General features: G+C 48.2%; 1 protein-coding gene across 1 annotated transcript in view; it reads right to left on the minus strand.

Annotated features, from left to right (window-relative positions):
- The window catches only part of PPM1B (protein phosphatase, Mg2+/Mn2+ dependent 1B), a 222,833-nt gene that overhangs the window by 140,096 nt on the left and 68,293 nt on the right, over positions 1–14,444 (minus strand). The window contains exon 5 of the mRNA XM_021701150.1: positions 8,735–8,849. The gene's annotated coding sequence lies outside the window, so the exon portion shown is untranslated. The remainder of the gene's footprint in view (positions 1–8,734; positions 8,850–14,444) is intronic.

Here is a 14,444-nt window from a genome sequence, read left to right on the forward strand (position 1 = left end):
AGGCCTTCCGCAATGGCCCTGTCACTGTCAAATGCCGCATGCAATCCCACGGAGACCTCCTGTGTTCGCTGTCGGTCTTCCTTGTCTTGCTCTCCATCAGCTCAGTTAGCTTTTCCCCTCTAGATGGAGTCTGACCTTAATTCCATCCGGTCCTGCCATCTCTCTGCATAGATGGCCAAGGTCACAGGGACCCACATCAGCCTCTCTGACACGTGACCACGAGCCCATAAACCTATTTGGAGCTTCTCTTTCTGCATTCCCTTCACCCAACATTTACTGAGCACCTACGATGTATCAGGCTCAATGCAAAGTACTTTGTAAATTTACCATGTTTAAGCTGTGTCACAACAGCTTATGAGGATTACAGCTATAATGACACAGAGATCTCTAGATGATAAAAATCTTGTCTAGGGTGTCTTACTTCAGGTTTGGTTTTCAAACACAAGTCTGGCTGACTCCAAGGCCCACAGTCTCCCCATTGCTGCATTGCTCCTCAGTGAAAAAGACCTGGTTTCTGCCTGGAGGTGTTCACAAGTCTGGTCAGGAAGATCCACACAGGAGATGAGCAGGAGGACAGAGGCTGTGGAAGCAGGTGGAGAAGCACTTACCCAGAGAAGGAATTCTCAAGAAGATGGTACTTTTTTTTTTTTTTTAAGATTTTATTTATTTGGCAGAGAGAGACAGCAAGAGAGGGAACACAAGCAGGGGGAGTGGGAAAGGGAGAAGCAGGCTTCCCACTGAGCAGGAAGCCTGACGCGGGGCTCGATCCCAGGACCCTGGGACCATGACCTGAGCCAAAGGCAGCCACTTAACTGACTGAGCCACCCAGGCATCCTGAGAAGATGATACTTTGAATTGAGTCCCAAAAGATGATCAAAAGTTACTCAGATGAAGAAAGGGAGAACTTCATGTACACAGCTGTGGAGTCCAGAGAAATCAGGGCTTCCTCAGGGACCTGCCAGAAGCTCAGTACAGCTGTGGGATGATGTGGCAGAAGGGGCACGAGGTGATGACGGGCAGCAAGCGGGGCAGGTCATGAGCCTTTCAGTCACATTAACAGGTTTTGCACTTTATCCCGGGGACAATGGGCACCAGGTGAAGGATTTTAAGCGGAAGAGATAGAATCAAAGTTGCATTTAAGAGGAAGGATGGGCAAAGGACATGCATGTCTAGAGGCAGGCAGAGCACATAAGAGGCTGCAGTGAAAATTCTAGCAAGAGCTGATGGTGACCAGAATTAAGATTTTAGCAGTGAAGATGAGGGGAGAAAATGAGGAGCTATTCAGAAGGCACATGCAACTGGATTTGACAAGTGACTAAATATGGTGGGTGAGAAGAAGGAGGAGTCGAGAATAAGTGCTTTCCTTGGGACAAAGAACATAGGAAGAGGAATGGGTTGGGGAGAGCTGTTGAGTTTCTTTGGACATGTTAAGTGTATGGGTCCAGTGGGCAGCTGGATATGAAGGTCTGGAGTCCAGGAAAGGGGCAGAGGCTGGAGATCTAAAATAGGAAGTCATCAAAATGGTCACCGACTCCAAAGATATAATAAGGTGTCCAGAGAGAGTGGGCATGATGAGAGTTGCATCCATAATGGCCAGAACGGATCCCACCTTCCCTCTAGAACTTTTTTTTTTTTAAGATTTTATTTATTTATTTGAGAGAGAGAGCACGAGCAGGGGGAAGAGACAGAGGGAGAGGGAGAAGCAGACTCCCTGGTGAGCAGGGAGCCCGATGAGGGACTCGATCCCAAGACCCTGAGATCATGACCCAAGCCGAAGGCAGACGCTTAACCGACTGAGCCACCCAGGCGCCACCCCCCCCCCAGAACTTGATAATTATTCTGCCCTCCAGCTTACTGACGCAGGGTCCTGATACCTGGCCTTCTTCTTGCTGATTTCTTTCCCCAAAAGAAAGCATACTCCTCTCTGTGCCCTCATCCATTTGCTGATATCCTTTATGAATGCTCAGCTCTTCCAGGACCACATCCCTCCTGGAGACAATCCTTGCATTACTGTGGCTGCATGTCCTCCAACACCATCCAATGAGGACCCTGTAGTACCACTCCTTGCCCAGTCTTTCTTTTCTCTTTGGGCCCTGACATAGACCAAACACCCTTGTGGGACCAGCCTCTGAAATCAGGTTAGTTCCTATACCCAAAGTGGGAAGGGCCCTCCCTATTTACCGTTCTCCCCATCTGGCCCAGGGCTGTGGCCTGATGCACTTCACAGTCCGTGGAACAGGCCTGCGGGCCCCCGGAGGGGCCGAGGCTGATGGAGCCTGGGATGGGGATGGTTCCTCTGTCTCCCCAGCCCCACGAAGCAGAGAAAGAGGAAGCACAGCAGGCGCTGACTGAATGGAAGAGTGGAACACCAGAATTGGCTCCCAAGGGAGACTGGCCGTGGAATACCTTAAATTAGAAGCCTTAAAAAATGTGTTAGGGATCCCTGTTGCCCTGGTTGGCTTTGGGTGTGGTTCTTTCCAACAGAGGATGATTGGTGGAGTTTTTCCAGCCCTGTAATTCTACTTGTGATGAGGTAGAATTAAAGCCGAAATGTGAGTTCATAAATTGCCTAGTTGGTGAATAATAGAGTTTAAATCTCCTCAAAAAAAAAAAAGTTAAATACAAAATCATATTAAAATTCATAGCCATCTGCCTACAACGATCTCATTTAAAAATTGAGCACAATTAATTTTTAATCCTAGGTCAGCTTTCCCACTCCTACCTGTCTCTCTCCTCACCGCCTCCCCCATCAGACAGTCAGTGTGTGCTCCGAGAACTTGAGACCATTTTAAATATTAACTGGAGCCACACATACCCAGGAAGATGAATCCACACGTACTTCTCCTCTTCCGTCTATTATTACTAGTATGATTGCTCACATATTTCTAAATGCAGTTCTGGTTAAAAATAAATTCTGTAAACTAGAAATGTGGGGTGTGTCTGCCTCCATAAAAATCCCTTTGTTCTCTGTGCAGAATTGAGCAGAGATGCAGAAGTAGAAAGCAGGGCTGTATTTCAGGAAAAGATCCTGGGCCAGCGCTTTGGCATCCGTCTTTCTGTTAGCAGGAGGGGTCACTGAGTCTGGGAGAGCTCGGAATACTTCAGGGTTTTACAGCAGAGACTGCTTGACTTCCTTCCCCAACTGCTCAGTTTGGATGGGAAGAAATTCCGTAAAAGAGGGTACAGGAATAGACACAAGCGTGGTAGGCTAAAGCCAGGAAGCTGACATGATCAAGCATCCTCCGGGAGCAGGCAGGCCAGGGCTGAATCAGCGGAGTCCGGAAGCTGCTATCAGCTCCTTGAGACGCCAGCGCGCTTCAGGAGAGGAGCTGTTCTGGTGGAGACCCTCTGCTGACTGAGGCCTCTTCTCTGCATGAATTGAAACATGCACATTTTGAATGAGGTTTGCTCCCCTCCACACTGGAGTCCTCATCTTCTATGACAGACCCACTCAGCCCCGGGGGCAGGAAGACCAGTGTTCCAGCATCGATCCTTGTAGAGAGGACCCGGAGCAGGGCAATGAATCCTGCGGGTATGGTAGACCATGCTCAGTGAAAGGAGAAACCACAGAGGGTTGCCACTGGCTTGACACCATTCTCAACAAACCCCTGGATTGTGCACAGTCCAAGATTATTAGTTAGGCAACCGAAAGGTCGTGGACCCAAAGGGCAACTAGCAATAGTACAGAGCCAACAAGGAGAAAAGAGAGGTGTCAGAGGCAGCTCTCTGTGAACGATGAATTGTGTTTTTAGTTTTTGGAAGCTACTGAATTTGTGATCGCCTGTGCTGGAGCCAGTATTGGTCCCTAAGACCTTCTGCAGAAACCACTCTTGGCTGTTTAATAACTGATCTCAGCTGTGTGACTGGGGAGACCGCAGTGTCAAGGGTTCATGTATTTGCTCTTCTGTGGCCCCTTGCAAGAAGCCACAGAAGGTCAGCTGGAGTTGGGTTCTCTCTCTTTTTTTTTAATTTTTTTTCTGATGGGCAACAACTTTATTTTTTTAAAATATTTTTATTTGTCAGAGAGAAGAAGAAGAAGAAGAAAAAGAGAGAGAGAGGCAGGCAGAGGGAGAAGCAGGCTCCCCACTGAGCAAGGAGCCCGACGTAGGACTCGATCCCAGGACCCTGGGATCATGACCTGAGCTGAAGGCAGATGCTTAACCGACTGAGCCACCCAGGCATCCCTCTCTGTTTCTTTTTAAGTAAACTCTATGCCCAACAAGGAACTCGACTTCACAACTCCGAGATCAGGAGTCACATGCTCTACCGACTGAGCCAGCCAGGCACCCCAGAAGCTAGGTTCTTAAATGGAGATGAAAAGCTGTGATTGAAGAATGACCCATTTGGGGAAAATAAAGCCGGTGATGGGAAATGGGCTGCATCTTAGGTTGAGTCTCCTTTTTTAGTGAGTCCTGAGGTAGAGGGCATTTGGGGGCTGAAAACTCAGAATGTCAGCTAAATTTGGCCTCCGCAAAGAGAAATTAGGTCACAAGTGCAATACTTTTGACCAAAGGTACTGCAAAGAAAGAAATTTAAAGTAGTTGCTAGTAAACAAACAAGGCAATTGTTAATACCAGGAAAAACAAAAAGCAATAAAGAAAAATAATAGTACACTACGATGCTCTGCTTTCCTTGCATATGTATAATGATGTAAACACCAAACATTAATTTAACCAAAAATTATGATATGCTGATGTAGGGAGGACTAGGAAAGGGATGGTTGAAAAGAACACTAAATCCTCATTTACCAATACAGGAACTGAAAGAAAATAGCCCATATGGTTTATTTAAAATATGGCAACATGTAAATGCCAGAAAAAAACCAGGAAGACTTAGGGGTGTGAGAGGGAATGAGGAAGGAAACTGCCACAGTTCACTGGACTTTTAGTATTATTTGACTTTTTTTTTTTAAAGATTTTATTTATTTATTTGAGAGCAGGCACGGGGTGGGGAGGTGGGGAGGGGCAGAGGGGAAGCAGAATCCCCGCTGAGCAGGGAACCCAAAGTGGGGCTCAATCCCAGGACCCCAAGATCATGACCTCAGCCAAAGGCAGATTCTTAATCAACTGAGCCACCCAGGCGCCATTATTTGACTTTTTAAATTACATGATTGTGTTCGTTAAAACAATTTTTAAGTGGTGTTGCTCCAAAAGGACAAGACAGAACAGAACATCTTTACAGTTAAAAGTGTGTTGAAAAGACAAATTAACTTCAAGCTCTAAATACCCTGGATAACGAGGACAATCAGGAAGCAAGAGGAAGGCCTAAAGCTCCCTTAGTTGATTACACACAGTTTGATAGCAGTTAAGTTTAATAAAAAGAGTCCTTAGTTCATACCTAGATCTTGCATAATTTTAAAATTTGTTATTGCTTATGTAGTATTTATAAGAGAATGAATTAAAACTTCCTTTAAAAAGAGGTAGTTTGGGGACATACTGAGCAGAGCATATTCTATATACCTACTTCTTTAATTGTCCACGCAGGGAGAGTGCCTCACCAGGGGCCCAAGCATCCATACACATCATCATTATTCATCAAGGACCAGCTATCTGAAGAGCAAGCATACTGGCCAGGAAGAATTAATCATCTTCCATAAGACTTGAGTCTATGATTGCCATAGATTTCATTCATTTCTTCCTTCCTATCTCTCTTTCAGAAATGTACAGTGTAAAGGAACCTGCCAAAACATGTCTTTTAATCACTGTTTAGATGTTCTTTGCTGCAGAGTTAGTAATATAGACTAAGCCTAAATCTTTGATGAGCTACCAGTGACAGTGTTTGGTTGTCACCACTGGGGAGGAGGATGCCATTGACATCTAATGTGTGAGGCCAGGGACACTGCTAAACGTCCTACTACAGTGATTAAAATTTATTATACCATTCTGCATCTGATAACTGAGACATGTTAAGTGAGAAGTTTCTCCCTAAAGTATAATTAGGCTATGTAAATTACCTAAGTATTTTTAAATCTGGAATAAAGTTGAAAATGAAAAGAATCTCATCATGACATTCTGAACCACTGGTTAGATCTTTCTCCAGGGAGGAGAATCTTGCTCCCAACATCTTTATAATCTCCCCCTCAACTGAGCTTGCTTCAGCTTTCAAGAAAGCTGGAGTAGAACCCATAAGAGGTCTGAGTGGGCAAAAGGCACTCCAGTAAGGATTCCCTGGCCAGAGTGGGGAGGACTGGGTCTGGGACATAAATAGCTGCTTCATCATCAAAGCCTCCTCCTGCCCAGGAGAAGGCTTTCATGAGAACTCGGGCTCATTGTGTGAAAATTCAGATGACTGAACTATAATTAGCTCTATTAGTCAACATTTTCATTCATAGGATTCTGGCTTTGATGTGCTCCTTTCTCACAGAATCAAAGCTAATAATTCTGGAAACATAATTGGGAACTGAGTGCCAGCTTGAAGCTTGGGGAGCTCCCTCACCTTCTTGGCAAGCCCTGCTTCCAAGATGTTGCTTCCTGGCCATGGATGAACCCGGCCCAGGCACCTCCACCTTGCCCTTTGGCTCCTTGCTTCAGAGGACATTTCCTGAGCATCTCCTCTCTGTGAGTCAAGATCTCGAGCATTTATGTTCTAAATGTGCAGTGGTTGACATGAAGCTATGACGACAGTACCACCAAAGCCCGAGCACTTAATAGATGCATAAACCTTTTTTTGGATATTGCTGAACAAACAGTGGAGCAGATCATTGGTTGGTTGTCTATCCAATAACCATCCCTCCTGCTTCAGGAATAAGAGCTGATTGAAACAACCAATTGCAGTGATTGTCTTCTTGTTCAAGCATAAGTTCATGAGATCATTCTGGTTGATGAGATAGGGTAAGTATGCCGGGTGGATTCTGAGCAAGATTTCCTTGCTTAAACAGGCATATATAGGAAGAGACGGTCCTCTCCCACTATTGGATGTGGTTGTGCTTCTATGTGACATCTAGAATTGTGCCCACCATCTTGAAAGCATGAGGAAGACGACCAGGGGATGAAGCAGACAGGCCGAGGATGCAGGTCAGAGCGATGGAAGAATGCATGGCCTTTATGACATTGTTAAGCTACGGATCAGCCATCCCTGAGGTTACCTCTGGATTTCCCAAGTAGATGACACATTTTCCTTACTCTTAAGTTCAGTTGGATTTTCTGTGCTTATAGGTGAAAGCATCCTAGTTGATATAAGTGACTTGCCAGATTTTTCTGTATAGGAAGGGATTTAGGTAAAAGGCTAGCCTAATGGGAACTTTATCGTATCTGCCACTGCTTACTGAGTACCAACCATGCACCTGTGCAGAAACCATATGAACACTGACTCTGATCCTCACAATAACTCCATGAGGTGATTTTTATTATTTGCATTTCAAAGATGGGGAAACTGAGGCTCTGAGACATAGAGAGCACCAGTGACTGTGCAGTGTAGCTCACATTCAAACGCACATCTAATATGACTCCATGCTTCTCTCTACATTCTACTTCTTTTTTAAATTTTTAAAAAAGATTTCTTTATTTGAGAGAGAGAGCGAGCGTGCACGAGTAGGGGGACAGGCAGAGGGAGAGACTCGAGCCAACTTCCCTGCTGCGCACGGAGCCCCACACAGGGCTCGATCTCACGACCCTGATATTGTTACCTGAGCCAAAATCAAGTGTTGGACACTCAACCAACTGAGTCACCCAGGCGCTAATGAGTCTATTTCTCATTAGCATTCCAAAGACACAGCAAGAGATGAGGACGAGTGTGCAGAGGAAGCCTACTTGGCTCAAGGGTATGGGACGGAAGGAACAAAGGAGTGGAAATCCCATCCCCTAAAACTGTCTCAATGGGGAACGAAACCACCATCCTCACCCAAAACACCCCTTACCAGAGACCCTGGATGCCACTTCCAAGCAAGGAGGAATGGGAAACCCTCAGACATTTTGTCACTGGAGCTCCAGACTGGTCCTGCGAACTTGGCCATGACACTTACAATGTATAAAGGCTAAAGACCACCACTGGCTTCTCTCAAGCATTTCTCACGGAGAGAAATCCCGCCTCTCATCCTCATGACGCAGTCTCTGCAGACAAGATTAAAAAGAGCTGTTTCCTGTGTTTGCCTCACCCTTGCCCATTCCCTCTTTGCCCTAACGCTTTCCCCCACGACGCAAAAACAAGGCACCCAGGACCGATGAAGAATAGCCATGCTAAGCTCCTGGGACTAAGCTCTGGTCCCAAGTCTGCTCTGGGTTTGCTCAAGAGAGGATTCTGGCAAAGGCTTGGAAAGCGCTATAGACTGAGTTTTATGTTCTGGAGACCCTACAGGACAGGAGTGGGGAAGGGTGAGGGCTTCTGCACAGAGCCCTATTGCGGGACGGCCTCACCTTATATGACCCTGACTGGGAAAATGAATGAATTCCTTATCCTCCCTGCTTCCATTTTCTTCCCTTGTAAAACCGGAATAATAAGGGCCAGTTGCCCATAAAACTGCAGAGATGAATGTCGGCATCTGACTGTTGTGAGCTGCCAGGGCTGTGGGGTGGCACAGACGGGAGCTCATCCCTGTACCATCTCCCAGTGCTTCTCCCTGGCTACCTTCCCCTCTCCAACTCCCATCAGCCTCAGGCTTCCAATGATCAGCAAAGATGGAAGTTTCCTCACATTTCCTGAGGCACTGTGAAGAACTGCTAAATGAGCTCATCTCTCCACACTCTACACCCCAAGAGCTCTCGAGGAGTAGGCTGGCTGGCCCGGCACGCTGACAAACCTGGAGAGGCAGGAGGAGGTCTCGGCCTCCTGGATCCCGCACATCCACGGAAGCTGAGGCAGGAAGCTGTGTCAACCCAGAGCGTTGTCCCAACGGGCCAAATGCGGCTGAGAGGCTGAAAAAGATAAAAAGGTGTCCATTAGATGGAGCAACATGGAGCTTATTGGTGACTGAGAAGAGTGGCTTGGGAGAGCAATTTGAGACTGAAATGCTAATGGATCCATGGAGGAGAGAACAGGAGGGGGAAAGTGTTTACAGACAACGCTTGGAAGAAATTTTGCTATGGGACCAGAGAAATGGAAGAAGATGTGAAATCAAAGAAGAGTTTAAGAGCTATTAGAGCGGTTTTTTAAAAAAGATTTTATTTATTCATTTGTCAGAGAGAGAGAGAGAACAAGCAGGTGGAGCAGCAGAAGGAGAGGAAGAAACAGGCTCCCCGCTGAGCAGGGAGCCCGATGCAGGGCTCGATCCCAGGACCCTGGGATCATGACCTGAGCCGTAGGCAGATGCTTAACCGACTGAGCCATCCAGGCATCCCAAGATATTAGAGCATCTTTGTATGCTGATGAGACTTTTCCTTTCCGGAGGGAGAAACTGACAATGGAGGAGAGAGAAGTGATGTTTACAGAGGGCAGCCTTTAGGAAGGGGAGAAGTGCGTTGGTACTCGGTTCTTCCAGTGTGAGATCTTTCTGGCAACTTCACTTGCTCTGGTCTTCTGATGGACATCTGCTCTGTATGCCCTCAAGTGGCAGCCTAATCAAGGACAGGGCCAAGAGGTACTGGAAGGATTCCATGCCTCCCTTAGCTTTCCATGCTGGTCCCGGGATCCAAGCTGCGGCAATCTGCTGCATGGTTTGCTTTCTGACTTCCCAGTGCGTTGTCCCCAAGGGCTGGGGCAGGTGAATCTGCCCCGTATTTTTCAAAGGTCAAACATGTTCAAAGGCCTGATCTCCCTCAGTAATATAACCCTGAATATGGGCAGGCCATCTGCATTCATTGACTCCTTTACTCTTATCATCCAACCTTACAGATGGGGAAAGTTAGGCATGGAAATGTTAAATGAATTGCCAAAGGTCATGCATCTGGTAGGTGGAGGACCTGGGATTTGAACCCAGGCCATCTGGCTCTGGGAGCCCACCTCTTCCACGCCTCCCTCTCCCCCACTCCCCCGTCCCGCCCTAATCTGTTTCCTCCCTTTAGCCCTTTTCCCAGAAGGCCTAGGATCCTCTCCGCCTCCCCCAAAGAACATCCTGGAGCCCTTGCAATGAGAGGTCATTCTGATTCACCTGTGACCGGTCCTGTACCCATGAGGAATGCTGCCCACGCAGGGAGGGAGGATTCGGAGCTGCTGCTTTCCTGCCTTCCTGTTTCTATCAGGCCAGACCTGGGCAGGACACGATGGCACACTCAAATTGGGTAATTTGAAGAAAGTTGAATAGAGGGGCTAGTTACAAAGGTGTGGGCAGGATGTAGGGAAACCACAGAGGCAGGGCAAGAAGCCACAGCTACTCGACCACCCCGAGGCCTGAAGGGGCGAGGGGAGGTGTGGTCACTGAAGCCTGTAGTGTGTGCACTTAGGGCCGCCTGACCAGAGCTGTGATCCCGAGAAAAGGGACGCAGCCGGCCCCAGGGGTGCCCCCATCCAGGCCTCCCTCCCGCGTCTCCCTCTCTCTGTTCTCCCATCCAGGATACCCACTGGCTAAACCCAACCCAAAGCCAAAGGGTGAGTGAGGGAACCCACTGAGCAGGTCTGCAGCACGGACCAGGGTAGGGAAGGATGGAGAGTGGATCTAGAAGGGCAAACAGAAGTATCTAGCATATAACCGACTTCTTATCGAGGGTGGTGGAGAAGAATGCAGGGCTCTCGGGGCGCCTGGGTGGCTCAGATGGTTAAGCGTCTGCCTTCGGCTCAGGTCATGATCCCAGGGTCCTGGGATCGAGCCCCACATCGGGTTCCTGGGTCAGCGAGGAGCCTGCTTCTCCCTCTCCCTCTGCCTCTCTCCCTGCTCATGCTTTCTCTCTCTCTCTCTCTCTGTGTCTCAAATGAAAAATTAAAAAAAAAAAAAAAAGAATGCGGGGCTCTGGAGCCAGGTGACCTGACTTCAAGTGCCAATTGCCTCTTACAGGCCACAGGACCCTGGGCAAGTTACTTAACCTCTCTATGCATCAGTTTTCCCATCTGTAAAGTGGGGATTGTAACCACAACCTCACAAAGTTATAATGAGCATTCATGCTTAGTTGATCTCCCTTAGAGATAACTTAAGTAAAGCACTTAGCATACAGTAGGTACTCAATAAATGCTGATCCCTTTCCTCTCTCACCTCCTTCAGGTATAATGTGTGGGGATGAGGCCTATACTTTGAATGTGGGAGCATTATACGTAGTCCATAAATATTGCTTGGTTGATGGCTGAAGGGCCATCTGTTCCTTGGAGGCTTCCGAACATCCTTCAAATGACCTGTCCTTGGAGCCTGCAACAGTTACTGTGGCTTAAAAAGTTCTTGCTGGGATTGCTGGTATGGTTCTGTCTCCTTCCATGGGTGGTTGCAAGGTTACTGACGTATCTGCCTTATAATTTATTAATTTGTGTGCTTGTTTTATGCTGTGTCTCTGTTTTCTATCTAACAATTAAAAAGTTCTTTAAAATCATTTTTAAATTTCATATAACCATAAAAAATTTAAAAATTTCATTGTTTGCTTTCTCTCCATTTGCTCTGCCCTGTGATTAGGATGGATCTGAATTATCACCAGGTTCGAGACAAAAAGCATTTAAAAAGGCAAGTTTACAGGTGGTAAGTGGCTCTGGGGCCATTTATTTTTTTCTATTCCTGTATTACCTCCTATTCACAGATGCAGGAAACTGGAGCCGGGTCTCTATGCTTGTCCTATAAGCAAGCAGCTCTAGGGAATGCTCCCTACTGGAGGCAGCTATTAGGGTATGCTCCCCACTCCTGAACCTTCTTTGGAGAATTCCATGGTTCAAATCCTTGCCCTTCAATGCACCATTTGACCCTGAGCAAGTGTCTCCCTCCTTCCTCTTTCCACCTCCCTCCATCACCTTAGAGCCCCAGAGTGCCTGGGGTGCCGGGCTCCCATTGTCCACCAAGCAGCTCTGCCATTGTTGCCAAGCCCTGTTCCCAACCCACTTTTTAAAAAAAATATTTTATTTATGGGGGCGCCTGAGTGGCTCAAAAATAAATTTGAGAGAGAGAGGGAACACAAGCTGGGGAGGGGCAGAGGGAGAAGAAGAAGCAGACTCCTCTGCTGAGCAGGGAGACCTACGTGGGGCTCGATCCCAGAACCCTGAGATCATGACCTGAGCCGAAAGCAGATGCTTAACGAATGAACCACCCAGGCGCCCCCCAACTCACTTTTTTTTTTAAAGATTTTATTTATTTGACAGAGAGAGCACAAACAGAGGGAGAAGCAGAGGGAAAGGGAGAAGCAGGCTGCCTGTAGAGCAGGGAGCCTGATGTGGAGCTCAATCCCAGGACCCTGGGATCATGACCTGAGCCCAAGGCAGACGCTTAACCGACTGAGCCACCCAGGTGCCCTGGATTCTTATTTTTTTATTTTTTTAAAGATTTTATTTATTTATTCATGAGAGACAGAGAGAGAGACAGAGGCAGAGGGAGAAGCAGGCTCACCGCGGAGCAGGGAGCCCGATGCGGGGCTCAATCCCAGGACCCTGGGATCATGACCTGAGCCCAAGGCAGACGCTTAACCGACTGAGCCACCCAGGAGCCCCCCCCACCCAACTCACTCTTAAGTAGACACCCAAGTGGAGGTATGCTTCTCCAAACTATTTACCTGACATTCTCCTTTTCTGTTGTAAATCTCTTTCAACCCTTCTTTCAGCACATGCTTTCCAAAAGGAGCGAAAATTCCCTATGATAAACTTATACCACTAAGACTCAAAGTTCTGCAGTGGCAGGGACCGTGACTTTCCGTGTTTTTATAACCTTATATTGCCTGCCTGAGTAGCTGACACAGATCAGGTGCTCGAGAAATGGTCGTGGCCTTGAACTGAAGACGATTTTCCTTCCCTTCCTGCCCACGTGAAAACCATCTATCTCTCCAGGCCAGTGCCATCACTCCAGGGGACTGCACAGGACCTGAGCGAGAGGGACTCTGCCCTCTCTGGGAGGCTTTCTGTAAGCCCAGCAGCTGCAGGAGTGCTAAAAGGATGAGCTGGGGGGTGGGCAGAGAGGAACAGGCACTTAAAAAACTTCGAGGCTCATTTATTTTTAACATTATAGATTTTCTCTTGCTTTCCTTGAGCATATGATGTGTCTCCCCTCTTCTTGTAAAGGATTGCATAACTGAGGACTTCTATTTGTTTACTTTGCCTCCTGCACAGTCATCGGCAAACTGGCGCTTTCCATCTCCTACCCACCAAAGCTGGCGCAGAAAGAGCAGAAACTCCAGGGCTTCTGACGCTTTTACTGGGGCTCAAACGACCCAGGCCTGGAGATGAGAGAGTGAGCGAGGCCATTTAGCTCCTCTGGGCCTCACCTGTCCTCATCAGTAGCTGGGTAGCGTGGGAGTAATAAATAAGTGGTGCTTGTTGTGTTGGCATGAAAAGTTCCAGCCTGTGAAATGTGTGATCTATGAGACACTGAGATCCAGTTCCTGGACGAGGGCATCTGAGGCAGGCGCCTCTCCAAGCCCCTGAGCTTCACGGTGTCTCCCCACAGTGAATCAGGACACAGATTGGCCAAATCAGCTGTTTTCCTTATCCCTCCAAGTTCCGAAGTCCAAATGCTTTCCTGCTGAGTAATTATTTTATACAGGGGAAAGGGAAGGGCAAAAGGCAGACTCCTCCTGCGGGCTCTCGGTTGGCTCTGGAGATGTCACCCAGACACCCACTGTAGTATCTGGCTTCCCCACTCTCCCTAGTTCATGCCACCCTCGTTCAGGCTCCAAAACGAAAGTGACCCTGACACAAGCCCATAGCACATACCAACACGCAGCTTTCCCATCTCCTAAAGATGAAATTCCAAGTGTTTGCGAATAAATACTCCCCGCAGCAAAATTTCATTGTCAAGAAGGACATCGTGCTTGTCGGGACGCCCACAAGAAGGGCCTTTTGCCAAAACGAATGGGAAATCATTGGCCCAATTAACATCCTGTGATCTTAGATCTAAAAATGACCCGGAGCCGGGTAAACAAGGTGACGTAAGCTGCCGGGCGGGGAGCGGCTCTCTACTGCCACCTGGAGGAGAACGTTTGCAATGGCGGGGAGGCTCCGGGCGGCGGGGAGGCTCCGGGCGGCGGGGAGGCTCCGGGCGGCGGGGAGGCTCCGGGCGGCGGGGAGGCTCCGGGCGGCGGGGAGGCTCCGGGCGGCGGGGAGGCTCCGGGCGGCGGGGAGGCGGGCCTCCGCCCGCTGTTAGGACCTGGTGACAACAGGCGCGAGCTGGGCAGTCCCGGGGAGGGGAAGGAAAACACGGAGGAGACCAAACAGAGGGCAAGGACGCTCCTCCGCGACCTCAGCTAGAGGAAAACGAGGTCTGGGTGATCCGGGCCTTTGTACACTGTGGAGTTGACCCTTGCTGGCTTCCTCCTTGGGAACATTCCTTTTATAAAAGGACTCGGGCACCATGAATTCTTGCTGGAAAAAAAATCATGGCTTAAAACTAGTGGGGCAGGATCCCCAACGCTGGAGACCCCTGATAAAAACAGTTGGCAGTTTCTGAAAGGAGAAGCAGT

The sequence above is a fragment of the Neomonachus schauinslandi genome, chromosome 10, assembly GCF_002201575.2.
Source record: "Neomonachus schauinslandi chromosome 10, ASM220157v2, whole genome shotgun sequence".
Classification (NCBI taxonomy): domain Eukaryota; kingdom Metazoa; phylum Chordata; class Mammalia; order Carnivora; family Phocidae; genus Neomonachus; species Neomonachus schauinslandi.